Raw genomic sequence first — 27,232 nt, forward strand, 5'->3', positions numbered from 1 at the left:
GCCCGGGTTACCCTTTGGGGTTTTGTTTTTTTTTTTTTTTTTTTTTTTTGAGACAAGGTCTTCAGTAGCCAAGCTGGCCTCAAGGATGTTCAAGCCAAGGATGACCATAAACTTCAAATCCTCCTGCTTCCACTTCCTGAGTGTTGGGATTCCAGTGTGCACCACCATGCCTAGTTTATGTGGTGTTGGGGCTCAAACGCAGAACTTTGTGCATGTTAGACTAGCACTCTACCAGCTGACCTACATCCCCAACCTAGGTAGAACTTTAAATATCACCTTCAGCTGTGACAGCTGAGCAGGCAGGTCACATTGGACTTCAACCTCAGGAAGCTGTCAAAGCTGGAAGCCTTGACTTGCCTGAAGTGTCTGTCCCCAGCTAACACCCCTCCCAACTGAGGAAGTAAACAGAGGTAACCTTGACTGTCAGAGGGCCTCAAGTTTATAAAGTGCTTTTATAGGTGTGATTGCAGCCCTAGCCAGGAATAGAGCAGGAATCCAAGATCACAGGATGGGCAGAGGGTAACCTTAGGTCAGGTATGTAGAAAAAGAAACTCTCTTCATGGACTTGATATCCTTTGTCGCTTATTCATTCAACAAACATCACTGAGCATGAGTATCAATTTTGAGGCTCCACTTTGCTAATCATAGGAGATGTAGACATAAAACCTGATTCCTTTGTGTTGCGTGACATAAGTAAACACATGGATTTAGCACAGTGATGTGTGTAGTAGTTAGATGTGAGCTCTTGGTTTGAGCCCCTGAAGGGCAGGGGTACTTCTTACCCTTTCCTGTGAGACATGGGTCAGGCCATTGGGCACAGTATTTTTATTTAGCACCCATGGGTTCCTAGTTATAGCAGTCCTGAGACAGCATATCCATCTTGTTTTAAAGCACAGAGAGGTTTAAGTACCTTGCCTGAGGTCCCTCAGCCCATATGTGAGGTGTGATTTTGAAGCCTTTGGAATCTGCTGGCACCCACATGTGCAACAGTTTCTGATTCTGGCTCAGAAATCCTCTTACATTGGCTTCAGTTCTCAGACATTGACCTAAATGACTTCAAATGTCAGTGTCCACCCTGATTCTTTTCAATTCTCACCTTTGTATCATCCAGGAAGGACCTCTTAGGCCCAGGGAAGCTTTCTGTGACCATAGTAGTGAAGCCCCACAGGTACCTACTTGAGACCCTCTCCTCAGCCGGTTCCTATCCACTCTTCCTAGCCCCTTACTCCCCAGGTACTGTTGTCAGAGTGTAGTATAGTGGGACCAGCTACACCTTCATTCCTGTCTTCCATGACCTGATCACCTGCTTCCTTCCCAGGTCATGTCCTTGGTTTGAACCCTCTGTGTCCTCAGCCACCCTGGTCTCCAGTCAGGGATCAGCACACTGTGGCCCACTGGCCTTTCATACAGTGATTTCTTGGAAACGGCCACACCCATTTCTGTCTTTATTGTCTTTGGATGTCTGTGGTAGGGTGACAGAATGAAACTCAGAGTTGCAACAGATATCAGGTGACTGAAAGAAGCCTCAGCTATTTATGCCCTGTCTTGTCCCAGCAAAAGCACGTTGCCCATAGCCTGGCTGGGTGCTCAGTGTCCAGGAGGTGTGCAGGTGCTCCAGGTCCCTTCATGCCCATCCTCACTATCCAGACCATGGCTCTGCCCCTGGTGACAGTAGCCATCTGAGAGGCTCTCTGCTTTTGAATACTTCATCCCTTCTCCCTGGCCTGGGGGCTTTTCTAAAACCCACATCTCATCTTGCCAGAAGTAAATTCTTTGTATTTCTTACAAGGCAGCCTTTGGCTGACTCCTGGTTCCTACTGTCACCTCTCCTGCTGCATTCGGGAAGTGATGAGGCTGTCATCACTGCTGTGAATGAGTCCCCAGCACCACCCATGAGACTGAGCTACCCCTTCCTCCCAGATGTGTCACCCAACAGAACATACCACCCCTCCCATTGGCCTCCCATTGGCCTTCCTTCCAGTCTCCTGTTATTAGGCATCCGTGAATGGGTCCATGAGAGACTGGCTGTCACCAAAATGGACTGTCCCCTCTGTAGAGTGATGACAGAACTGAAACAAAGCCCAGTTCCCTCACAGCGTCAGTGAGAGGTTTGGTTTGGTTTTTGACAGTGCTTTAGGGGTCAAACCCAGAGTCTGGCACATACTAGGCAGACAGTCTACCACTGAGAGCTGCACTCTCAGCCCAGTAGAGAAATTAGATCCTGATACCAAACCTCTTCAAAATCTTAGTCCATCCTTTTTTTCCCAAGGCTCATGACTGTAATCTCAACACGCCAAGGCAGAGGCAGGAGGACCAATGTGAGTTCAAGACCAGCCTGGGCTACATAGCAATACCCTGCCTCAAAAATGCTTAAGAAAAAAAAAAAAAAAAAAAAAGAAAAGACAAAGAATTTTCCAAATGTGACTCTCCCCCAGGATCACCATCCATTTCCTACCTCAAAAAACAAGGGTTATGGGTATAGCTCTGTTGGTACAGCACTTGCCTAGCATGTGGGAAGCACTGGGTTTGATCCCCAGCACCACAAAGCTGGTCAGATGGCTCATTGGCTGAGAGCCTATACTGCCCCAGCAGAGGGTCTGAGTTCAGTTTCCAGTGTCTGTTTCAGGTGGCTCCAGCTCTACAGGATCCAACACCTTTTGGCCTCCACAAGCAACTGCACTCATATGCATATATACACCCTACATAGACACATGCATGCACATAATTAAAGATAGCAAAGTCTTAACAAAACCTTTTCAGATACCAAAGCTGAAATTCCTCTGCCTGTGTAAGAATCATCACATCATTAAGTTCTTTTTTTTTTCATTTATAAACTATAGTATTGTGTTTATTTTTGTTTGGTTTTCAGAGGCCTCCAGGAATGTAGAATCGGTTTCCTGGATTCCCTTCTGTTTGTGTTAATATGGATAATAGCACACTGGTTCATATTTAATGATGTTATCGTTAATGTAGTTTATTGCTGTTAAAAGTTATAGACAAAAAGGTTTTAGGGCTTTGAATATTGCAGTATTGTGGAAATGTGTGGAAGGACTCCGTCTCATCCCCCTTTAAAGAATACCATGTACAGGGCTGGAGAGATGGTTCAGGGATAAGAGCACTGGCTGCTCTTGCAGATGATCCGGGTTCAATTCCAAGTACCCACTTGGTGGCTAACAACCATCTGTAACTCCAGTTCTAGAGGAATCCGAACCCCTCTTCTGACCTCTGTTGGCATTGCACAACATGGATACAGTTACTTCTATGCAAGCAATACATTCATACACATAAAATAAAAATAAAATGATTTAAAAAAAGAATACCGTGTACTTAAAAATTCAAGACTAATATTTGCAAGTACTAAAGATCTGTGTGCCTAGAACATCATTTTTATTTTAAAACACTTTCTTCATTGACCCAGTTATTTTTAAACAAAATGTCTATGCTGTACTTTTAGGGAGGTGGGGACCAACGAATAGAAAACCATCAAAGTCTAGGAGTTTTTGCTTAAAGCATGACGCATTGTTGACCTCATGTTAAAAGCTGGTTCTCAGTGGATTCTATTCTGTTGAGTGACACATGTGTGAGGTAACTGGAGAATTTGATCTGTCCATCTCAAAACAATAAGTCATTGTAAATTTTACTAGTTTGGGGCTTCACAGAGCTTTCATAGATACTTTTTCATTGAGAGGTTAAAAAAGGCAGTGGTAGTACAGCTTAGTCACCAAGAGAGATAAGGCGGTAGTGTCAAACTCTGTTTTCCAATTCTAAGGTGAAAGCTTTAAAACACAAAAACTTTCCCAGAGTTATATCCCATAACAGAAGAATCAAAGGTTCCTACTGCATTGCAAAATTTATTCTTCATGTCCTGTCTTCTGTTGTCTATTAACCTCAAAAGAACAGAGATCTTAGGGCTGGGTCTATGGGCCAGTCAGTCTAGGACAGTTCTGTGCTGTGGTTTGGGTCGACCCACTTTCCCATCAAGCATGTGCATGTGCTGATTTGCACGGGATAACCTTAGCAGGCCAGCAGGACCCTGGGTTGGAAGAAGAGGTAGAAAAGTTTCCCACGAAGGGCAGCTATCGCCAGGCAAATGTTGGGTGGCAGTGTCTCCCATGGGGAATGGCTGCTGGTGCCTCTCTTCCTCCTCTGCCCCTCAGCCTCTTTCTAGTGGGTGAATAGACTGAGAGGAGAAAGGACCACCTGTGGAGTCCCATGGACCTGCCACTTAGCAGCGACTTCAGGGCAGCTCACAGCCCTCCAGCAGCAGTGTCTTATCTGTAGAGTAGGGATAACAATTTCTGCCTTTGGGGATGTATTAGTTATTTTTCTTGTTGTCGTGACTGAATTTTTGACAAGAAGCAACTTAAAGGAGGAAGGAGAATTGTGATTGTTTCAGCTTTGAGTTTGAGGGGGTACGGTCCACCATGGTGGGACAGCATGGTAGCAGATGTCTTGGGCGGCTGGTCACATTGTGTCCTCAGTCAGGGATGGGAAATAGAGATGAATGCTGGTGCTCAGTTTTCTTATCTTTTTCCCCCTCTTTATTCATCTCGGACCCTAACCCATGGGATTGAACCTCTCACATTTCAGGGTGGGTCTTCCCTCCTCACTTAAACCTTTCTAGAAACTTCCTAATAGCCACACCTAGAGATATGTTTCCATGGTGATTCTCAATCCAGTTAAGCTCACCGTATTAACAATCCTCACAGGAGTGGTGTAGTTATTCAAACTAGAATGTGACATTAAGCACCAAGGAGATCCTTGGTCCTTGGCTGCTGAAGTGGAAAACCTGATATTCCCATTCTGAATTGACTGCACTCAACCCACCACACCTTGCATGTTCCATCAAGAAGGAGTTCAGAACATAGGTCAGGTCTGGGAAGGAGGGTTGGGATGGGGGTGGCAGAGCTGAGGCTATGGTGCTGGAAATGGCTAAAACAGTATTTTAATTTCATAAATAGTGGTAAAGCCAGTATTGGCAGGAAGCAGTACCCTCTGTTAGGTGCTGATTCTGCTCCCCCAACATCCAAAATCATAGTGAGGTGGAATGAATCCCACTCACTGGTGAGGAGAAGTACCACAGCTCATATTGCCTGTGTATGTGCATGGCACACAGGAGATGCTCTGCCAGGAGGTCCCTGTCAACCCTACTAGACACCCTCGAGACAGTCTTAGGAGATACATTTTTTCTCTGTTCCTCTGCAGAAATTGGGTCCTTGCTCTGTGGTCATGTACTGCCTGCTTGGCTTTTGGTGTTTAGGCAATACACCCTCTAGTGGGGAGGCTCTTTGGAGGATGCACAAGACAGTGTGGCCCTGCCATACAGAGTCAGAATCCATGGCTGCTTCATTGATTTGGCTGCTTCCAATTTGTGTGGAGCCCCCACCTACCCTCTTTACCCCTGGCTAAATACTTAGGGCTATGTTCGAAGTTCCTAGATATAACCTATTCAGCATTGGGACAGCAGCAATTTCAGTATCAGTTCTACCCAGGTATCTGGAAACGAGGCGGGGGGGTGCCTGCTCCAGAAGTGAAGCAGACTCATCATGCAAGGCAGCTGGCCTCCTGGATAGCAGAAGTTATGAGTCACCAGGCCTGAGGTGGAACTGGCGGCAGGCCTGGACGTGACTTTAGAACTGGGTCTCCAGCTGGTCTATGATATCATGATGGGTACCTGGCATTGACATCCACTGGATGATCCCTTAGGGAGAGTGAGCCTCACTTCAGAGGGAGCAGAGAAGCTTTTGAGCAGGGACAGGTGTAAATAGGCTTTTCAGTGATCCATCTGTGAGAGTTGCTCATGTTTCTCTAAGTGGTCCAAGTAAACTCATTTGATAGACTTGGGTGAAACTGTTTCTTTGATCTGTTGGTACCCTCTATGTCTAGGATGACTAAACACCCTGGAAAGACCCCACAACAGACACCAACTGTTGTGGTACCTTGTTTTAGTTCTTGTGGTGTGTACTTGGGTGAACAGTGCCCCCTCCCCAAGTCATGCCTACTTGGAATTAGAGGACAGGATCTCATGTAGAAATAAAGTCTCTGTAGATGTAATTAGTTAAGACGAGGTCATGCTGGATCAGGGTGGCTCCAAGTCTAGTGACTTGTTTCCTCCTAACAAAGCCATATGAACACAGAGCGAGAGGAGAGCAACATGGCACAGATCGAGACAGGTTGGTGTGATGGGTCTACAGGCTAGAGGGGCTTCTGGCAATACCAGAAGCTGGGGAAGCAAGAGGGATTCTCCCTAGAGCTCAGAGAGGAGCCAACCCTGCCCCACCTTGGCTTTGGACTTTAGCCTTCACAACTGTAATTTGTCATAGTGCCCCTGGGAAAAGCTACATGGCTGTAGGTTACAGTCAGAGCTAGGAGCCAGTTGTCTGCACAAATGTACCAGCCTTCTTCCCCCTGGCCAGTGGGGATGGACAGAAGTTATACTACTAGAACAGATACCCAAGGTAACCTCTGTAGAGAGGTTAGCTCAGTTTGGGAGGTTCTAGCTCATGATCTTGGCCCCATTGTTTCTGGGTCAGTGGCAGGTAGCCTGTCACAGTGAACATATAAAAGGGTAGAACTGGTCTCTTCATGGCCAGGAAGCAAGAGAGAAGAGAGACTAGGATCCCATAATCAAAACACTCTACCACTTTCCAACAGCACCAACCAGGGCCCCTGTAAACCTTCAACACATGACCTTTGCTAAATTACAGTTAGTCAGTACCTGTGGTGACTGAGGCACCATGGAGTTCAGGGTGGGGGTAGAATCTAAATTCCATAGTAGATACTTAGGTATTTGTTTACTTCTTTGACATGACTTGAAGCAGTAGTTCTCTGAATGTTTTTCCTGAACTAACAATACCCAGGAACATTAGAAATGTGATTTCCAAGCTGCATACAGTGGTACATGCTTGTATTCCCAGCTTTCAGGAGGCTGAGACAGGAGGATCGTGAGTTCCAGACCAGCCTGGGCTGCATAGTGAGACCTTGTCTTAAAAAAACACAGTTGCCAGACTCCATCTCCGACCGGTTGAATCTGAAGCCCAGGGGGCAGGGCTTAGTGGTGTATTTTGGATTTGGAAACAGCTCCGTAGATAAACCTCATGGTCTGGAGCTTTGTCCCTTCTGAAAGATGTAAAGATGCCTGGTGCTTTATTGTGAGACACTAGCACTTTGAAGCCTTCAGTCTAGCACAGATCAGCAAAAGCAATCTGGACCAAGCTCTGCTGGGAGTACTGGTGAGCGGTGAGGGGTGTGGGGTCGGGGCAAGGGTACTCCCCTTGCCCCGAGACAGGTTGGATGCTCCTTTTCTGCCCCTCCCAGAGCCATGCCTTGAATCTGGGGAATTTCTTCCAGCCTGCCCAGCATCCCCCCCCCCCCGCCCCAGCTTTCCCGCCTCCTCCTGTCTGCTGTTTCGTTCCCTCCCTGCAGTTCTAAAGTTATTTCATATTTACCTCTGTTTTAAGGTCTTAGGGGTTGTTTCAAGTATTCAAACAGATTTGTTGAAAGCTTTCTGCATTGTGCCAACCCTGGGGGCACACAAAGCTTCCCTAGAGAGATGGAGCCCCTCTTACCACAGATCTTAGTGGCTAGTGTGGCAGACAGCAGAAGAAAGGCAGCCATGAAACTACCAATGAAATAAACTCCAGAGGTTTGGAGACAGGGTACAGAGAGGGAGGGAGGGAGGCACTGGCTCCTAGTGTGCAGGCTGATAGTATGGCAGTGACATCCTGGGACAGGCAGAGGATGTGCCACAATCCATTGTTAGGAGTTTTTAAGAATGCTGTAGAGAGGGAGCTGGAGAGATGGCTCAGTGGTTAAGAACACTGACTGCTCTTGCAGAGGATCCAATTTCAAGTCCCCTCACCCACATGGTGGCTAAGAACTGTCCTTAACTCCAGTTCCAGAGGATCCAACACCCTCTTCTGACCTCTGTGGTATTGCACGACATGGGTGCACTCACATACATGCAGGCAATACACTTGTACACATAAAATAAAAAAAAAATAAATATAAAAAAGTGTGGTAGAGGAAAAAAAACTATAACCAAAGATGACCCTGTTTCTCACTGTCTCCCACCCCACACAGTAGTCTTCTGTCTTTGTTCCCCTGATAGCTGGAGGAGATGTATCTGTAGGATTATAAATAGCTTTTTTGATTGAGGATGCCTAGATGCAAAGTCTCATTTTTCCCCCTAAAATGGAGAATGTTTGTTTTATAATTATTTCCCACTTACTTGGCTTAAAACTTCTAATATTACCTTTTAAAGTAAATGCTTAATATGCCAGCTTCACAAACACACTCTAATCAGATTTCATTCATTAAATTGTAAAGGCATGCAGTTTCTTTTCATTAAAGAAAAAAAAAATTCTGCCAGATGATTGGATTTTTTTCCAGACAATTTCTAGTTTGACTTGTACATATTTGCCTCTATTCCCTAGGCAGGGACAGCTGAAGCCTCTCAGGATCTGAGAAAGGGTCTGGTCTCTAAGAGTTAATGTACTTAAATCAGTATATAGTGTGTGCTATTTTTTTCCATTCTGTGGCTCAGGGTGCAGTGGTAGGTCTCAATACTAGGAAAGAAGTTGGGTCTTTCCCCTGTTTTATTGGTGGTTTTTCGTGATAATAGTATGCTCATTGAATGCCCACTTAACAACCTCGTGGGACCCTGTGGATGTGGGGCCCTGTGGACATCACTTTCCATCCCAGATCTGCCCTTGCCTTGGGTACGTGGTTTTAGGTGAGTTCCTTAATCTTCTTGAGCCTCAGTTGACACCTGTAAAGGAGGGGATCACATTTAATAAGCAGATACCTCCCAGTGAGTATGAAGAACAAATCTGATGATGCCTGTGGGGCGCTAACCGCAGCATCTGAGACGTCATTCCCAGTGTCTGATGTGGTTAATGGAGTGGATACTTCTGTGCGCTGCAGATACCATCATATCAATGAAGGAACTGAATTTGCCAGTTTGCTTTTCTCACCGTCCCAGTGCCAGTAGGGCTAGAATCCCACCCAGCTCAGAAGCCCAGGCCGTTTGACATGGGTAACATTTTATCTAAATGAGTTTCTTGACCTTCCTAAGCAAAACTGGCTTTAAGACCTAGGTGCCCAACGCATTTACTGTCTAAGAATAAATGCTTGCCACTGTCCAACTCGGCTTTTGATGACGGCTGTGTTGGTGGGAAGCTGCCCCCAGAGCAGGGTAAGGAGGCCACATTTTACAATATGACTCTGTTTGCGTCAGACACAAGTGATACTTGGCGGCCCAGCAGAGTGGAAGCAACGGGAATGATATATTTCATTACAGCCATCCTGCAAACTATATTCCACAGAGCTGGAAAGAATTTAGCCTGTGGAGCTTAGCAAGGAGGTGTGACATTGGCGCTGCTTAACCTTCATTCTTTGGAGCCAGGGAAATAAAAGTCAAGACTGAAATATAAGGAAATGAATAAGATACGTACGTGCAGGCTGGTGGGATCTGGAATACGAAGAAATATTTACATGGGCGTTCAGCATTGATTTTATATTGTCACAAATTAGTACCAGATGCATGCGTTTTCAGACAGACTCCTGAGCTGAGACAGACTGTGATTTGGACAGCAAATGGCTTTGCCATTTGGAGTAGTGTTTGATAATTTTTAGAAGTTTCTTTTTATTTTCAAAGGGAAAAGAATGTGTACTACAGACCTGGAAAACAGAACTTTCATAAATGGTAATTAATGGAGGATGCCCCAGGGAGGAAGTTCTCCAGTTTCTTTTTATAGCCCTGGCAGAAGTGATGGAAGTGACATTTTATTAGCATTGGCATCTCACGCCTGTGCTGGGAGGTAGCTCAGCCTTGTATAGCCATGTCCAATCCTGGTCGATCCATTTCCTTCAACCTCAGGGCACAGGAGAAACACAAGAGCATTTCTGTCTGGGGCTTGGGGCCTCATGTGGGTTGCATGTGGCAGGAATCTGGGATCACTGCATCGCAGAGCACATTTTCTTTCCCTGTAGTTGAAAACCGTGGCCTTTCATTTTGAATCTTGAGTTTGGTCTCAACAGCATGTCCTTATGTTACAGGCAGTTTTTCTCATTGGATGTAAATGCCTTGTAAAATAAGGTTGGGATGGTCCCATACTTCTGCATGTTCTGGAATCCTTTCTCAAAGGGTTGCCATGTGGCTGTGTGAGATGACTTTTCTTATAGTTGTCAGAGGGTCACCTGGATGGCTGGACGAATAGAGGCTCTAATGCTGGAATGCTGTCAGACTTCAGTGAGAATCTCTCAGGGCTCAGCCTGAAAAAGAGCAAGGCACTGTGAGGCTGTGGTTGGAGGATTGGACTGAGGCCGAAATGGGAGAGCACCAGGGAGGGTCCTCCAGCCACTCTGTATTTATTAGTTCCTTTTCTTGTTATTGAGACCAAATATCTGACAAGGAGCAACTTGACCGAGTTGGGGTGGGGTTGGGAGGGTTGGTATTTGAGCTCACAGTTTAAGGGTATGCAGTCCATCATGGTGGGAAGGCATGGTAGCAGGAGTGTGAGGCAGCTGGTCACATTGTTTCCACAGTCAGGAAGCAGAGAGAGATGCATGCTGGTCTTCAGCTCACTTTCCCCTTTTTATTCAGTCTGGGACCCTGTAGGATGGTGCTACCCACATTCAGAATGGGACTTCTCTCCTCAGTTAAACGTCATTGGAATCACCCTGATAGCTACACTTAGAGGTGTGTTTCCATAGTGATTCTCAATCCAATTAATAGTTAAGATTATCCACAGCTGGGCCTTGTTGTCTATCTTATTGTGACCAGGCCATAGACTCTCACATGGATGAGAAGGGTTATTCCATGTACATGGGATGAAAGGTTGAGAAAGTACAAACTTGTGCCGATGCTGGCCAAAGACTTCCCAGCTGAGGACAGAAGACCCAGAGGGCAGAGAGAACCAACACTGTGTAAAGTTTTGGGTTTTTTTTTTTGGTCTTTTTGAGACAGGGTCTCCCTGTAGCCCCAGCTGTCTTGGAACTCATTATGTAGACCAGGCTGGCCTTGAACTCAGAGATCTGCTTGCCTCTGCCTCCCAAGTGCTGGGACTACAGGCATGCGCCACCACGCCCAGCTTGTTTTTTTGTTTGTTTTATTTTTAAGCTCTCCTCTCGAGGACCAGAACTCTGCCCATCAGTGCCTGTGCATTATAGGATTATAGGAGTGCACTGCCATGCTAGGTGCTGGGGATCCGAACTTAATGATGCTTTGTCCTCATCCCTGTTTTAGTTTATAAATTGCTCCAAGTCCCAGACATAGGGTCAGCAAAGCCAGGACTCAAGCCTAGGAAGTTCAGTATTCCCTAATTTAGTATTTGTAGCAAATTTATGAAATAAATAAGCAGTAAGACTGTATTGCCAGCTAAAAAATTTATGCTAGGAATTAGAGTATGGATGATTGAAGGAAGAATTTTTCGCAAGTAAGTCAATTTACAAATATAGAATTGGTAGGGTGTTTGTGATGACAGGTATTTATTACTGTGTTTGCTGGGGGCCTGGGGGCTTCCCTAGGAGGGGGTGGCCTGGAAAGAGTCACCCTTTATTTTACAAAAGCCTGCCTTCCTAATTCCTCACCAGCCCCTTGAGGTGGGAAGGACTGGTTTTACCCTCTTTCCAGGAAGGAGGGAGCTCATGTGAGGGTCACACAGCAAAGTAAAATCATCTGACCTCCTGACTGCAGTCTGCTTTCCTCCCACAATAGTGTTTGACAGGGGAGGTCCCCCCCTGTCCGGGACAGAAAGAGTGCCTTAGCTGGTAAAATGTAAATGCTGGCTTCCTGTCTTGATACAATTTGAAATACAATCTTCCTCCTAACCATTTCTCCATGATCAAATAGCCTTGAGAATAAGAGTTGAAATTCTGGAGCTAAACTTCCTAGGCTTGAATCCCGACTTTGCTCACCTTACTTACCTCTGGTTCTTGGGATGATTTGTAAATAAAACAGGGCTGGAGAGGACCTGAGTTTGGATCCCCATCAACCAATGAAAAAAGCTGGGCACAGGGGAGGGGGGCCTGGAGAGCTGGCTCAGTGGTTAAGAGCACTGACTGCTTTTGCAGAGAACCCAGGTTCGATTCCCAGCACCCACATGGCGGCTATGAACTGTCCTTAACTCCAGTTCCAGGGGAATCCAAAGCCCTCTTCTGACTTCGAGGCATTACACAACATGGGTGCACTCACATACATGCAAGCAATACACTCATACATAAAATAAAAGTAGGGGCTGGAGAGATGGCTCAGTGGTTAAGAACACTGGTTGTTCTTGCAGAAGACCCAGGTTCGAATCCCAGCACCCACATGGCAGACCACTGAAGAGACGAGTTTCAAAGTGGATGAAGCAGGCTGGTGTCCATGCCAAACTTGGCAGTGTCCTTCACCTGGTGCTGGCTCGTGGAAGACCTGGGTTCAATTTCCTAGTTCCTATATGACAGCCAACAATCATCTGTAACCCCAGTTCCAGAATCCAACACCCTCTCCTGACCTCTGAGGGCATTGCACGACATGGGTGCACTTACCTACATGCAGATAATACACACACACACATAAAATAAAAAAAATAAAAATAAAAATAATAAATACAATATTAAAAAAAAAAAAGCTGGGCACAATAGTGGATGCCTGTAATCCTGGTGCTAGGGAGGCACAGACAGATCCCTGGGGCTCACCAGCCACCCAGCCTGGCCTAATCTGTGAGCACTGAGTCCCAGTGAGGGAACCTGCTCCAAAAAAATAAGATGGAGGGCAACTGAAGAAGATACTCCCCATGTTCATTTCTAGCCTCCACATATGTACGCACACCTATGCACACATGTAGAAGCACAGAAAGAAAGAAACTAAAACCTTTCTGAATCTTGGTTTCCTGTTTGTAAAATAACCCCAATAGTGAGATTAATGTGAGACAAGTGCAACACTCACAGACCCTCTGTATTTGAGCCAGGACCATGTTGAGTGTGCTAAGTACTTGGGCATTGTGTGCCTGGCCCATCAACTCTAACCCTGAATAAATGCTGGACATAGCATGATGCAGCCATCATTATACAGTGCCCAGCCAAAGAGGGACTTTGAAATTTTCCAGTCCTTTTGATGTGTGAGTTACGTAGTCCAAGCCTGAGAAATATGTTGAGAACTTTACCCAGTTTGACTGTCAGCAGTTAGCAGATTAAACCTGTGTTGTTTTTTGTTGTTGAGTGGACAGCTGACCAGAGGAGCAGATATTACTGAGCACCTGCTGGGTTTGATTTAATAGTCCCCACCTGGAACCTATAAAAGTGTGACAGAAGATGAGACTGAGAGGTCACAAAAAAGGAGCAGATTTTATTTCCATGTCACTCCCATTAGCTGCATTTATATCTTTAACCAACCTGCCACTTTTCCTTCCTTTCGTCTACCACCTAGCAGCAGTAAAAGCCAGGTCCATGCCCTACAGGGACCTGGGAGAGAGCCATGTTGTGTGCAGGGGCTTTACACTGAAGTCTTTCCTGGCCCAGATGGACCTCAGGCAGCCAGCCCATCCACTGGGTTATGCCTCTCAAGAGACAATAAAGACAGTTACAAAGGATGTAGTTATTTTTCACATCTGTATAATTATGATAGTAGTTAGGGAAATTGAGGGCCCTTTCTTTGTGGGCGTCTACTTTCGACATTTCTTCTTTCCTCCTTTGACCTTGCTCTTACAGCTAAGTGGCACAGAATTAACCCTTTGGAGGATGCTATCATCAGGGACAAGCCAGTAGGCTCTTGAGCTTTGAGAGGCGGTCTAGGAAATCCTTCCAGGGTCTACAAACCTTCCAGTCCTATGGACCAAGGGCGCTTTCCTAGTTCACATTTGCTTTGTTCTCTACCATTAAACTGCTTGGCCTCATCTGCTTGCATGCTTGCAGAAGTGCTGTTGGCAGGAAGCCCTTTTTTCTTTGAGGGGAAGGGCACCTTCCCATAAGCATGCATTTTGTGCCATGTTTTAAGTAGACTTTGCACCCTAGATGAGCCCCCCTCCCCACTGCATATACACTTTATCAGTGAACAAGAGATTCTTTCTTCTATGTCTGTTGATTTTGCCCCAGGCCATGGTGTGAGATACTCTACTAAACAGAATCCAGTCAGATGATCCTGACTGTGTGAGCTTATAAAAGACATCTGTTTAAGTTTAAAAATAATTAACACACGTGCCTAGACAAAAGGTTATTGCTCCTAGCAAGATTAAAATTCATTGTTAACGCAGAGGTTCTTTGTACTTGTCTCAAAAGAATCTTTTTTATTTCATCTAAAGATGAAAATTTAGGCAAAGAAAATGTTTTGGTTTTTTTTAATTCTTAAAAAAAAAAAGCATTTGCAAGTTACACAGTTACAGTACCCTTTCATGGCCCTGAATTCTCTTCTTTGCTCTTGGAGACTCACAAGGCAGGTCTGTCTTTTGCTGCTTTGATAATTTGTAAGAGAAAATTGATCTAAGCAAGAACTTTTGAAGATAGATTGTTTTTTAAATAGGGGTTTGATAGATGATGAGTAACTAAAGGCTTAACTTTAGAAATGGCAGAGACGGAGACACGGCTAGGGAGATGATAGTTGAGTAGGTAAAGCGCTTACTGGACAAGTATGAGGACCTGAGTTCAAATCCCCAGAACCCATGTATAAAAGCTGAGTGAGTTGAAATGCATCTGTAATCCCAGTCCTGTGTCATGGGGTGAGATGGGAGGCAGATGGGAAAATCCCTGGAAGCTCGTGGGCCCACTGGTCTTTATTGGACTATAAGGTAGAAGGTGAGGACCAACATCTGATGCTGTCCTCTGACCTCCACATGTGTGCCATGGCACGCAGGCCTACAATCACGAACACACACAGGCACATATAACACACAGCACACATCACACGCATACACATCACACACATCTCTCTCTCTCTCTCTCTCTCTCTCTCTCTCTCTCACACACACACACACACACACACACACACACACACACACACACACACAGCCTTTCCCCTGTCCCCCAAGGAAATGGCAAAGACATGGGCAGAGTTGTGTCTCTCAAGACTCCGTGACAGGTCCAGAACTGGGCAGCAGACCATGTACAGAAAAAGCCATGGACTGCTGCTATCGCTCTATGATGTCCCAGCAGCACCCATATTCCAGGGGCTCTGCTTAGAGGAACCTTGAGACCATCACTGTTTGAAGTCAGCACAACGCCAGGTGTGAGAAGGTGCTCAGGGCTCATTCCCCACAAACTCACCTGATGTGCTTTGTAGGACTTCTTGTGGTTTGAATGTGAAATGTCCCTCACAGGTTCATGTATGTGAATACACAGTCCTCAGCTGGGGCTGCTGTGTTGGGAGGTTATGGAAGCTTTCCTCACCTGGGGTGAGCCTTGAGTGCCATAGCCCAGCAAGGCTTCCTGATCTGTTCATAATCTGCCAAAGTGTGAATAAGCCTTGAGCTCCCACTGCTACAGTTGGAGACAGCCCTGCTCGGGTGCCTTCCTTATCTTAATAAGTTGGTAATTCCCTGAACCTGACCCAAAACAAACCCTTCTTCCCTAACTTGCTGCTCCCAGGCTTTCTGTCACAGTGAGGTGAGAGTTGCTAATAGAGGGGCATGTGCCCGGTCAGTTTGTCATTCTGAGGTTCCTCTGTTGGTGAAAATTCCTTCTATGAGGTCTACAGATGGCCAGTCCCAGTGGTGTACACCCTGCCATCCCAGGTGCTTGGGAGGCCAAGGCAGGAGGACTCCCTTTGAGCCCGGGAGTTTGAAGTCAACTGGGCATCATAGCAAGACCTCATTAAAAGAAAATGCTGCTTTGAAGATATAAAACCAATAGTAAATCTCACTTTGGCTGTCATGTCTTGCTCATCTGCCCCTACAGTGCCTGACTGGTGCTTTGTGTGAGGTGCTATGTTCCCGAGAGGTTGTATCTAAATTGCAGTCGTGTTAAACATGAATGTTGATTCAGTAATGGTATCATTGCTACTTTGGTGCACTTACTCTTTGGGTGGGCTGTCTTCATCTAGCCATTCATCTATCCAGATTTCTTTAACTCCGGCTGGGTGCCAGGCGCTAGAATAGGCTGAGGTGAACAGCAGCCCTGCCTTGAGTACTCTGAGGACTAATGTCTGTGTGTTTCCATGTGTGTATACAACACTGTGCTTTGCTCATGAGTTGCTCTCTTTTTCATTTAAGGACTACTTTGGGACTGGAGAGATGGCTCAGCAGTTAAGAGCAGGGTCCACCGCAAACACATGGCTGCTTATAACCACCTGTAACTCCAGTTCCGGATGATCTAATGTCCTCTTTTGGCCTCTGCAGGCTCCTGAACACACGGTACACATAAACACACAGGTACACACACATACACATAATTTTTTTTTTAAATCTTTAAATGCTGCTTTAATTTTTTAAAGAAAAGACCATCTTGGGGCTAGAGAGATGGCTCAGTGGTTAAGAGCACTGGCCGCTCTTGCAGAGAACGTGGGTTCGATTCCTAGCACCCGCATGGTAGCTAACAACCATCTATATAACTCCAGTTGCAGGGATCTGACACCCTCTCCTGATGTCCGTGGGCATTGCATGACATGGATGCACTTACAAACATGTAGGCAATGCACTCATACATATAAAATTAAAATTTATAAAAGACCATCTTTAGGGAAGGGGAGGGTGCTATGGATTGAACTCTGGGCTCACACATGCTAAGCACATGCTGTACTACACATACAACCCCAATCACATTTTTAAAGTACCAGGCAAGCACAATGTGGTAACACATATCTATCCTAGCACTCTGAAAGCTAAGAAAAGAGGTTTGCAAATTGGAGGCCAGCCTGTGCTACTTAGCAAGACCCTGTCTCAGAACAACAAACACAAAATCCTTTGTGTTTGTAGGGATTCTTGTGGTTTGAATGTGAAATGTCTCCCACAAGAAAACAGTAAGAAAGTTCTTACTTTTGTAATATGGGAGTGTTGTGGTCTTTTTAAGGCAGACATTGATGGCTTACACAGTTAGCTGTTTGAGGTCCCAAATCGTTTCATGGACCTACAGCTAAAAGGAGACACACCCATTGGACACTTATGCATTCATTTTTCCCAGGACATGTTTATTAACCTCATGTGTATGCAAAGGGCTGGGCATAGATGGTCCAACAAAATGTCCTTGCTTTTCACCTTCAGGGAGCTTACTTTGGGGCGGGGGGAAGCAAACCAAAGCGACAGGGGGAAGTAACAGGATGAAGTGCTTCTGTTGGGTGGAGTCAGGGAGACCTTTCGGAAGAGATGCTTTAGGTTAGTGCCAGCTTGTGAGAAGAGAGGAGGAGTGAGTGGCGAGAACGAGCATGTTTGGGGAAGTAAGCGCTCTCAGAGGTGTCTACAGTGGGAGAAGCAGACAAGGCTGGCCCTGCCCTGCAGACGTCAGGACTTCATTTACAGCTGTGTGCACCACCACATCCAGTTTTAGGCTGTGCCGGGGATTAAACCCAGGCTTTGTGCATGCTAGGCAAGCATGCTATTAACTGAGCCCAGCCTCCGTGACATTTTTTGCAGTGGGTATGTCCTGGGCATGAAGTTTAGCTCTTAATTGGCCTATTCAGGAGACTGACAAGCAAGGGAGGATGGCAGATGAGGTGCAAGTGGACAAGCGTGTGGATGATTTGAGGTCTAGTTAGAGACAGGACAGTAGTAATGAACCAGGTAACTGGGGAGGGGAGTCAGAAGTAACTGCTGGGTTTGTGGCCTGTCTTCTCGGGCATCAGTGGAACCCTGAGGTGGGAACAGCCTGAGGGAGCTGGTTTCACTGGTGGCATGGAGGAGGCTGAGGGTGCAGGCGCCTCTTGAAGATTGAAGAAGGCATTTGTGACAAGGAGATTGTAGGATCGGGCTTAGGTGTCACCAGGATGTAGATGGTGTTTTAAATTCAGGCTGAGGATGAATTCACTCACAGAAAGGCAGCAAGTGGGAGTGTCTCATATTGGGAAGTGGGGTGGAGGAGACAGTGTAGCCACTCCAGGGAGCAGAACCAGCCACCTGTGCTGTCACTATGGGGGGGTGCTGAGGGGTGGGGGGCTAGGAGAGGGCTGAGGATGGAGAAGCAAGTATAGGATAGCATTTGTGGAGTTCAAAGAGGGAGTAGCATAAATGTGGCAGCCTGGAGGCATGAGGGAGTGTCTACTTGAGGCTGGCAGGTAAACAGCTTGATTGGTCCTTTAACATGGGACACAGGCTGTAGTTATTGAGCCCGGGGTTCCCTTTGGACAGGAAAGAGGGGCTTACATCTCCTGCCTACCTCTAGATGTAATACGCATATTCTCCTTAGTGTGCATTTTCTTTAACGAAATTTAAAAGCCGGGGCTTGGGAGATGGTTTAGTGAGTAAAGCGATGGCTGCACAAACATGAAGTCCTGAGTTTGGATTTCTAGCACCACATAAAGTCAGGCATAGTGATGCACATATGGAATCCCAGAGATTGAGAGACAGGTGTGTCCCTGGAGCTCACTGGCCAGTCTACTTTCTCTCTCTCTCTCTCTCTTTCTTCTCTCTCTCTCTCTGTATCTCTCTCTTTATCCCTTTGAGACAGGGTCTCCCTGTAGCCCTAACTGACCTGGAACTCACTATGTAAACCAGGACTGGCTTGAACTCACAGAGATCTGCCTGCCTCTGCCTCCCAAATGCTGGGACTACAGGTGTGCACCACCACGCCCAGCTGAAAAATGTATTTATTTTTATTTCATGTTTATGAGTGTTTTGCCTCTCCCAGGCCTAATGCCTCCTCCCTGTAATCCCAGCACTCTGGAGGCTGAAGCATGACGATCACAATCACAACTTTAAGGTCATTCTGAGCTTCGTTAGTGAGACATTAGTTCAAAGTGCGTACACACACACACACACACACACACACACACAGAGAGAGAGAGAGAGAGAGAGAGAGAGGGAGTACCCAAATATTTAAAAGCAAGTACTTAAAAATGTGAGTGTGTAGCTGTATTCTTTAGGGTGCTGTTATCGCCATTCTCTTGGTGCAAAAATTGGGGTCCGGAGAGCTTGTTAGATGCACCTGAAACCCCCAGGTCCAGGAGGTTATTATGCTGGTGTGGGGTGGAGGTCTTTAACCATCACACATGACATCTTGGGGTTCCATGGCCAGCGTGAGGGGTTTTCATCACAAGGAGATGGAATCGTTTCAGGAACTTTCCCCCTTGAGGTCTCTGAAGGCCTTTTCACTTCATACCACCCAGAAACAGCGTCAGTAATGGATTTTGCTTGTACGTTAGGGTTGGACTGACTCGTTCCTTGGGTCTACATATGCCAGTCCTTTGTTACTGTGGCTTTTGGCCTCTGCGTACTTGACCTAGAAGATGCCCTCCCAGGAGCCTCACAGCCAGCTGTGGGTGGTAGTGCTTGGGCACCTGTGTGCTTTCTTAGCATCTTGGTCTGTGCTGCCTGCTGCAGGAGTAACAGTGAGGTTCTTCTCCTGTCGGGGGTTAGCTCAAGACCGAACTCCTGAGAAAGAGCAGTTTGGTGCTAGGAAAAGAGATGTATCTGTGTTCCAGAAATTGCCCTGTGCACCTGAAAATCTAACTGAGGAGAAAGAGCAAACCAGCATGATGTTAAAACTTACTTTCTGGATCATTCAAACATTGAAAAATTATAATAAAATAAATTTGCCATCTTTCAACCACTTTTAAGTGTACAACTCAGCAGCATTGAATACATTCATGTTGTACAGTCTCCAAAACTCTTTGCATCTTAAAGAACTGAAGCTCTTTATTCACCCAGCAAACTCTCCTGATTTCTCTTGGCCTAGCATTTTCAAGAGTGATCTACGTGTAGCCTACCTATATCAAAGTCTCTTTTATTTTTTAAAGCTAAATGATACTCCATTATATGCCCGTACTACTTTTTGGGTATTCATTCACCCATCCTCAGCTGAGCCTGGAGCTCACCAGTTTGGTTGGCTGTGAACTCCAGGAACCCACCTGTCTCTGTGTCTCAAGCTCTGAGATTACCTATGTGCACCACTATGCCTGACTTTTTATGTGGGTGCTGGGGATTCAAACTCAGGTCCTCAAGCTGGCATGGCAAACACTTTACCAACTGAACCATCTCCCCAACTCTGCTGGTTGTTACCATAGTAGTGTCTACACATACATGTATGCATAAATACACAAACATGTTTATATACTATAGTATGAATGCATCACTTTTTAATACTATGTATTTTTTTCCTCTGATACATAAGAAACAGAAAAAAAAAACAAACCAAAATTTGGACTACCCATAAACCTAGCATCCAGAAGTGACCAGTTATATTTTAATTTGCAGGAAATTCAAGGCAGCAAATGGCACTGGTGCCAGTGCATCCATGCACATGTGGATGGGTTAGGTGCTGTCAATGATAATATATTTTGTGTGTGTGTGTGTGTGTGTGTGTGTGTGTGTGTGCGTGTGTGTGTGCGCGTGTGTGTGTTCCTTTTATTAATGAACGGATAGACCATCAGCATCCTCATTTACTATGCCCCATTCTGTATGTGGTGGGGAGTGGCTGCATTCTTGGGAGCACATTGGGTGCCTGAAGTGGGAATGACCTACAGAGTCTGTGCTGCACATGGCTTCTCTGCTGAGTGTCTTAATGGAGGGGGGGGGGCGCTCCTTCTCTCTCGTTTCATAGTAAAGCAAACCAGGAGTAGGAACTGGCTTTGAATGACTTCACCAGGAGGCAGGGAGATGGAAATAGAAACCAGATCACTCATTCCTGCCCTGTGCCTGATTCACCTGATAGGACTTGCCTCAAGATCATTATCTGCGGAAATTATTTCCCCTAACCTCCTGGGAGCACACTGTAATTTTTTTATGCTTGCTTAATGGTAATTTTGATTCTGATTTTTCTTTTTCAATTAAATATAAATGAAAACTTCCCAGGCTGCTTTTGGAGACTTTGTGGGTCTTTCTTTACATACGACAGAATTTTGTGTAGCCACATCACTAAGAGAACTGGGTCATGACAGCTGGTTCCTCACTGTCCTCACCTGTCCTGTGGAGAGTCCTCAGGCTGTGGACCAGTGTTTTCAAAGCTATTTGGAAATTTAGGGTCTATTTTATTTACTAGATGCCTCTCTGTAGTTTTATTAGCGTTTTCAAAATGCATTTCAAAAGGACTAAAAGGTGCCATCCACGTGAAAATCATATTGGTTAGACTGTATAGATTATAGTCTGTGGTAGTGTTAATCTGGTACAGACCCTGTTGTGTAGGGATGCAGGTACCCAGTCCATTTCTGCACTTAGAGCTACCCTTCAACCCCATGGAGAGGATAAGCTAGTAGCTCTGAGTGTCATCAGCCACTGGGAAGACAGAACAGTGGACCTCCTGTGGCTGCCTCTCCTCTTTTCACATCGGAGGCTTCTCTGCCACCCAGGGACAGCTCCAACCTCGAGGCAGCTAATGGCACTGGTGCCAGTTTGCATGAGAAAGTGAGATAGAAAAACAAGTGTGGAATTCATACCCCAGTGTTTCCCACAGACCATTATTTCTCATGATAATGGTGCCCCAGAATTCTAGGATTGAAGCTGCCTCCAGCCCAGCCCAGAATTCTGAGGTTTGTGTTTTACAACCCTAGTCATGTCTTCTCACTTGGGTAAAGCTTAGCCTCCCTGAAGCCCTTGGTGAAATAACTTCGCCTTGAAAATAAACTTTGAGGTTGAAAGTAAAAGAGCTTACTTTCAAACATGGCAAAAACAGCCCGAATGAGCTTTTTGCTGCTTTTGAAACAGACTTCAGGAGGATGACATGAATTTGAAAGGAGCAGAAGGGGACAGGTGTCCTGTCCCTGGAGTAAGTATTGAGGGGGTTTGAAGTAGTGTGAGCCTTAGAGGCTCTAAGGCACCTTTGAAAACCAAATGTTTGCAGAGGTAGAAATGCTAATTATCTGCTGTGATCATGGTACTTATCAAACTATTGCACTCTTAACCTAAAAATATGTGAAACTTATATATTACAAAAAAATCCCTGGTCGTCCCCTCATGATCAGGACCTGGTCCTCTGTGGGGTCATAGACAGCTGCCTGTAGGGTAGATGGGTCATGCCTGGATGACACCATGACCTTGGTCTGCCAGCTAACCCAGCATGGGTACACAGCCGTGAGGCAACAGGAGAGGCAGCAAGCTGTGTGAGAGGGTAAAATGCCAAGCAGTCCTCTGTCCCAGCCAGCTACCTCCTCTGGAAGATGGACTGACATCCTCCTGGGTAGAGTAAACTGCTGATTCCAAAAGAGGCAAGAATGTGTTCCTTTGAAGACCTTGGACTTCTCCCTGCCTGCCATCTCATGGTTCTGAGGCCTTGGACAAAGTCAGTGCCCTGTGGGAGCTTTGGTTTCTTGTCTACAAAATGGGATTCAAGATGCTGTAAGAATTCAGTGTGGAGCCATCTGTAAAGCCTGTAGTCAGGTACCTGGTGTAAATCATTCCTCAAAGGAACCAGCACAGGTAAACTAGGGCCTGTCTGCATTTGATCTGTGCTGACATCATTCCTAAGACCTCTGGGCTGTGTGAAGGATTACCTGACCACGTGCAAAATGAAGTCTCCTTTCTGCCACACCTCTCTTCAGGCCTCTGAAGGGTTTGATGGACAGGATTACTTCTGAGCCTTGCCTGTGTAGGCATTCCAAGTCTCAGGTGACCAGCAACATCTCCAGTCCATTTATGGCCTTGTGCTTGCTATTGCTCTAACAGCTGAAGCCAGACTGCTGGGTTTTATGAATGGGCTCTTGGTGATTACAGGCCTTAAATCTCAGAGCCAGTTTAATGGGCATAATTCAGCATCAGAAAGAGCCAGGCACATCCTGATGTGCCACAGCCTCAGGTTCAAAGAGCTTTATGAAAATCTAGACAGAGCTTGGGGCCAGAACCAGAGGGAGGGGCTGCTGTGCTTTGTAGAGCTAGGGTGGGAATGGGAGCTTGCCCACTCCCTTACAGATTAGATTCTGAGTGAGGGTGGAGCTGCTGCACATGTGATCTGTGTGCCTAGGCATGGTCTCCCCACCACCTAGTGACCTCTAGGGTTCATCCAGCACCCAGGAAGTCTCTGGTTTCCAACTCCGTGTCTCCACCTTGGGCTAGACTAGAGTCCTCCTCCTTGTTCCTATAATACCCTGGTACATTAATCATTGCACTCCCCTTTTTTGGATTAACTCTTATTGTGCCTACTGACCAGATTATCCATCAACCTTGAATCCCTGGCACCTTGTAGTGAGTGGGTGCTTAGTAAAGGAAGGGTGGCTGACTGAGCAAAGAATGAAGAAAAGTTTTAACTCCCAATGATTTTGTTCCAAAGTGGTAGAGGGTGGGGGTCAGGGGATAGTGGTACATGTGCCTTGACCCTTTCTGTCTACATGCTATTCTTGTCTAAGAAGCCTGTATTTATTGGTGCCAGTTTCTTGATGAAGCTTCATAAAGTCCATTTTGGTACCCCTGTTTTCCCTTTGAGTAAATCAAACCTTTAGTAATTCACCCATTTTCCAGAGAAGAGAATAAGTCAAACCTTTAGGAATCTACCCATTTTCCAGAGAAGGGATCTCATCTTTTGCTGTTGCCTCTCAGCTTCCCCCAAGATCCCTGCTATTCTCTGAAGCTCTGGAGCCTTGGCCTGTCCCCATGGCTCATAGACAAAGCTTCCACTAATAGGGGACATCCATCTGCTGCCTGCACCCCACTTAGGACATGAGTTCCCCATGACTCCGTCAGACTCACATGCCTGCAGAGCTTACCTGCAATCCAAGCCCTGGCCTCTTAGTATTGACTGAAGGGTTGTTCTTTTTTAATGCTTTCAAGTATTTTATTTTTAAATTATTTGATGTGTATGAGTGTAGTACCTACATCTATGTAAGTGTACCTGTGCCATGCAATCCCCACAGAGGTCAGAAGAGGGCATCAGATCCCCTGGAACTGAAGTTACAAATGGTTGTGAGCCACCATGTGGGTGCTGGGAATTGAACCTGTGTCCTCTGCAAGAGCAGTCAGTGCTCTTAACCACTGAGCCATCTCTCCAGCCCCTTGACCAAAGTTTTAACCATTGTCTAGAACTGTGTTCATCCTGGGTCAAATACTACCTAGAACAAGGACTGAGTCTTAAAAATCTTGGCATGTCTTCAGATCAGCAACACCTATGACTGTGGCAGTGCATTTGTGGTGAGCAGTACTGACTCTGGCAGCTTGCTTAGCCACACAGTAGAGTCAATTCAATCTAGAGCCCTGCCTTTCCCAACCCTATTTGCTAACCCAGTGGACACCACTTCTTAAATTACAGTAATGGTTTCTAGTCTTTTCTGGAATCATTTGGTCTGCCAGAAAAGAGAGGAAAATGAACTCATGGGCACACACACACACACACACACACACACACACACACACACACGAGACATTAACTTTAGAAGCTCACAAAACCCCTAGGAGGTCCAGGGACCCTGTTTAAAGAATCTCACCCTAAAGAATGACATCAGACACTCTTAGGAAAACAAATGGTACTTGATCACATTTATTTTAAGGTACTGCTTTACAGTATATCCCATACCCTCTTGGTCATTAAGAATATATTCTGGGGCTAGAGAGATGGCTTAGTGGTTAAGAACACGTGTTGCTCTTACAAAGGACCAGAGTTAAGTTCCCAGCACCCATGTTGGGTGACTTATAACTGTCTATAACACCAACTCTGGGGGTGCTGATGCCCTTTACTGGCCTCTGTGCACCTGCATGCACACACACGTGCACACACACACACACACACGAACACATAAAATTTTTTTGAGGAATATATTCTTTTTTTTTTGTTGTTCTTAGCAACTATGGGGTATCACACCAAAGCCCTAAAACAAAGAGGCCTTTCAGATCTCTGAGATGGACTTGGAGTCCAACTAGAAATGTAGTTATGTGTATGCAAGGCAGTTGCACTAATATATCTTCAGAAGGTTCTTAGCAAGCTGTTCAAAAAATTAAACTGCCCTGCAGATGCTGATGGAGCAGCACAGATAGTGTATGGTCCTTTCTCTTAGGTGACTGAAGAAACTCATGGGTTCCTCTTCTGAAAACCAGAGCAGGTTTGGGAGAAAGACAGTAATGTGCAAAGAGGTCTTCTCCTGCATCCATGGAAAAGGGACTGGGAAAGGAAAGGAGAAGTTCCAAGGAGCCTTCCTGCTTGCCTGACAGGGTCAGAGTGAAGGCAGAGGTGCTGGGTGATGATGTTCTTCAGGCAAAAGGCACGGGGCGGGGGCATAAGAGATGCTATAGAATCTCTGCAAGTCCTGGGCTAGCCCTAAGCTGTGGACAGCTTGCTCATATCTGTGATCCTCAGTTCTAACCTTGTGCCTGTTATGGAAGACTGGATCTTGAGGAGCCATTAATCCCACAGTCTCCCTAATCTTGTGCTCCCACCATCTAGCTCTGGCCTGAGCCATTTGTTCAACCTCAGTCTATACAGCTCCTGTAAAAAGAAATTGAACCCCACCTATATATAGTTTCAAAGTGGAGCTCTGGAGATCTCAGCAAGGGCTTTTGGAGTTCCACAAATGGTTGATTCTTTTTCAATATATGCTTTTTTCCCTAACATATTTTTGTAGGCACATAGATTTTATAGATATATGTAAATATTTTAACAGCTTATTGCATTACACTTCGCATGCCATCTGTTTACTAAAGGCCAATGGATGCTACCCGAACTGTACATTCACAGTTATGCAACTATCCCTGTCTAGTTTTGGAAAGTTTTCATCACCCCCTAAAAAAAAATTTGTCATTGGTGGTCCCCCCCAACCTTCTTCCTGATCCCCCCCCAACCTTCTTCCTGATCCCTATCCCAGTCCTGTGCACCCACTAATGTCTGCGGATTTTCCTTTTTATACATTTCATCTCAGTGGAATCCTGTGTTGTATGGTCTTTGGTGACTGGCTGCCTGGCCTTAGCATGAATGCTCTCAAGGTTCATGTTGTAGACTTGCTGGTACTTCATTTCTTCTTATGGCTGATTGATATTGAACTTCATTTAACCATTCGTCAGCTGATGAGCACTTGAACTTGTGTGAATAGGGCTGCTGTGAGCATTCATGTGTAAGTTTTTGTGTGGACATATATTTGCATTTCTCTTGGATTATATCAAGCAATGCAATAATTGATTATATGAAGTATCTGTTTAACATTTTAAGGTATAATTTACATGTGTGTATGTTTATGTTTATACATATTTGATGGTTGGTTTTAAATGTCAGCTTGCCACATCTAGAATCACCTGAGAAAGAAGCCTTAACTGAGGAATTATCTAGATAAGATTGGTCCATAGACATGTGTGTAAGGGATTGTTTTGATTGTTAATTGTGTAGGAAGACCCAGCCCATTGTGGGTGGCACCATTCCCTAGGCTGAGCTTTGAACTGTAAGAGTAGAGAAAGCTAGCTAGCCAGCAAGCAAGCAGATACCATGAATGCATTCATCTATTTGCTCTTGACTATGGATGTGATGTGACTAACTGCTTGAGATCTGCCTTAATTTCCCTGAAATGATGGTCTGTAACTTGGAATTCTAAGCCAAATAAACCCTTTCTTCCCCAAGTTGTTTGGGGGGGGGGGTCAGGATATTTGTCACAGCAACAAAAATGAAACTAGAGCATGTATATTGCATATAATATAGTTTTTAAACTATATGCCTAATATAACACTGATGACCTGTGCAGAAATTACTTGACTATGTACTAGTTAGCTCATGCTGCCAGCGTAAGTCTATTTCATGCAATTAAATTTCACCTTTCACATTTACTAAATTGAACTGGTCCTAAGACGGTTGAAAATGGTTACCATAGGCATCTATTCATCTGTACCAGTGGAGATTATGTTCCTGCTTTACAACCAGGACAAAAAGAAGCAAATTAGATGCTGAGACTGACCTTGCACGTGAAAGGTCATTCATGTCCCAGGTTCCCACATTTGTTTAAATATCAAAATAGCTTCACTGCCCTAACCAGGGTTGAGTCATAAATAAATATTACAGCACTCACATTTATAAAATTTGGAATTGTTCAAGGTGTTTTCTACTTTGGAAATTGTAAGATTTAGTTTGTTGGGAAAAGCATTTGACTATTGAAAGGAAGTCATTCAAACAACTGACCACTAAGTTCCTCCCTTTGGTTTTTTACCACATCTTGTATGACTTGAGCTTCTGCTGGCTTGATGAAGATTTTGTGTGTGTGTGTGTGTGTGTGTGTGTG

General features: G+C 45.4%; 1 protein-coding gene across 1 annotated transcript in view; it reads left to right on the top strand.

Moving 5' to 3' along the window:
- Positions 1 to 27,232, top strand: part of Cables1 (Cdk5 and Abl enzyme substrate 1) — a gene marked incomplete at its 5' end in the record, with an annotated part of 113,337 nt that overhangs the window by 10,529 nt on the left and 75,576 nt on the right. The gene's annotated exons all lie outside the window — the stretch shown is intronic.

Source organism: Nannospalax galili, unplaced genomic scaffold, assembly GCF_000622305.1.
Source record: "Nannospalax galili isolate Female #2095 unplaced genomic scaffold, S.galili_v1.0 scaffold162, whole genome shotgun sequence".
Classification (NCBI taxonomy): domain Eukaryota; kingdom Metazoa; phylum Chordata; class Mammalia; order Rodentia; family Spalacidae; genus Nannospalax; species Nannospalax galili.